Consider the following 2,536-nt stretch of genomic DNA (forward strand, 5'->3'; position numbering starts at 1 on the left):
AGTTGTATAATTTTTTTTTATTATGTATAAATCAGATATAAAATATACATAAGACATATTGTATAAAATTTATATAAAAATTGTATTTAAGCTGTATGATATTGTAGTTGTATTTAACTAGGTAGAAATAATGTATGAAAGTTGTAGATAAGTTGCAAATAAGTTGTATAATGTATAATTAGTTGTATGAAATTTATTTTTACTATGTATGTTGTTGTAGATATTCAAATTTGCATGAAATTTGTATGAAATTTATTTTTAATTTGTATGTTGATGTACCATATATTGTTCTTTTCTAAGTTGATTTATTAACGAAAGAAAAGTAGAGAATGAATTCCAAATCGACACATGTACACAGATTCATATTTGTTTGAACGGAAAAACTTGAATATTCATGGGAACCGAATGATTTGGGTGGAGTGAAGCGAAAAGAAAGGGAGTTAGGTCAGAAGTTCCTGGTGGATGTCGATGCTTGGATGGATTGTCACGACCCGAAATTCCCACCTTCGGGACCGTGATTGCGCCTAACATTCCACTTGCTAGGCAAGCCAACGTTAGAATAATATTATCTATTTTAAAATAATTTTTAAATTTATTAATAACAAGGAAACAAATGCGGAAGTAAGATCTGAAATGTAATGAATAATCCATAAAAATAACGGTGTCTAAATACCATCCCATAATTGGTGTCACAAGTGCATGAACTCCTAGAATAATACCAACAAAGGTCTGAATAAAATAAAACTGTCTGAAAACAAACACACAACTAAAGTAAAGTAGACGGGTACTTCATAACTGCGGACGCCATGTAGTTATACCTCAAGTCTCCTCTGGTAGCTGAAATCCGAGCAAGTCTATGGTACGCCGCTGGGACCAACTCCGAAATCTGCACAAGAAGTGCAGAGTGTAGTATCAGTACAACCGACCCAATGTACTGGTAAGTGCCGGGCCTAATCTCGATGAAGTAGTGACGAGGCTAAGGCAGGTCACTTACATTAACCTATACGCAATAATAGTAATAACCAAAACAATATAATTAAATCAGGTAACTCATTTCTAATGGTTGAAGCCAACTCAGCAGTCATAACCAATTATTATTTCAATCAATTTTCGTTGCAGCGTGCAACCCGCTCCCACAACATATTTATTTTCAATCCTCCCATATATTTCTTTCAATCAAGTATATATAAACTTTTAAATAAGTCTGTTGCGGCGTGCAACCCGATCCCCAATATGGACTTTTAATAAATTTTGTTGCGGCATACAACCCGATCCCCCAATATGGACTTTTAATAAAGTCTGTTGCGGCGTGCAACCTGATCCCCCCAATATATTCATTTACCAATTCTGATAGAAAAAATTGCCCCAATAAATACAATAATTAATATAAAATTTTAAGACAACAAACATACAATAATTATGAAACAAACAATGACAAATAATAATTTATTATGGAAATCATGGAGAAAATAGGCAGTTTAATATTTAATATGCTAAATGTCAAGTAGAAACTAATGCACATAAATCAAATAAGCATGTAGCAATTATTGCAGGAATTCAAGAACTAATATTTGACAAATAATAGAAGAGAAACAATTATCATAACAATTAATTCGTGTATTAAAACAAATTTAGGATTTTCAAATAATTATGCAAACAATTAATTTGACGACGTATAGGCACTCGTCACCTCGCCTATATGTCGTTCACATGCATTTCACATAACAAATAATTTAAGGGTTCTATTCCCTCAAGTCAAGGTTAACCACGACACTTACCTCACCTTGCAATTTCAATCAATTACTCGACCACAACTTTTCCTTTTAAATTTGACTCCAAAAGCTTCAAATTTATTCACAAACAATTCGATATACTCAATACGAATCATAGGAATTAATTCCAAAAATATGGTTGAAAAGATCTTTTGTTTTCCTGCCATTTTGTGAGTCAGTTGCTCCTGTGTTCTCCTTCTTGTTGTTGCCCTCTCGCTTTGACTTAATCTTGGAGCAGCACAAAAATGTCCAATTTCTCTGATAGTTTTTTTTTCTTGTCCAAGTCTAGGACTGCTCCTGGAAGTAGTCGGGATATTATTATTTGGGGATGTCATTCTGCCGTTGTGTTGGCGGATTGAATTGTTATTATTTATATAAGTAGTATTGGAATTGAAAGATCGTTGATTTAATCTCCTTTATGACAGTGCATGTTCATGCAATTTGATCATATTAGATGTAAATGATACAACAATTGGCAAAGATCCCAGATTAAATTTCCTTTATGACACTGTTCTTGATTTATTCTCTGTAATTATTGCAACATTTAGTTTTCTGGTCTTGCAAGCCTTTGAAAATATTGGCGTAGAATTAAAATATTAGAGGATTGATTCTAGAGAAACATAATTGATTACTTATTATCTCCAGCGTTCCTTTCGAGAAAGAATGTTACACGTTCCAAAATTATTCATTGCATCAAAACAAGTTATTTACAACTATAAAGTTATAAAATAAAAAAGAGAGAATCCTAATATCAACTTTCGCAA

The sequence above is a fragment of the Nicotiana tabacum genome, chromosome 19 (genome assembly GCF_000715075.1).
Source record: "Nicotiana tabacum cultivar K326 chromosome 19, ASM71507v2, whole genome shotgun sequence".
Taxonomy (NCBI): domain Eukaryota; kingdom Viridiplantae; phylum Streptophyta; class Magnoliopsida; order Solanales; family Solanaceae; genus Nicotiana; species Nicotiana tabacum.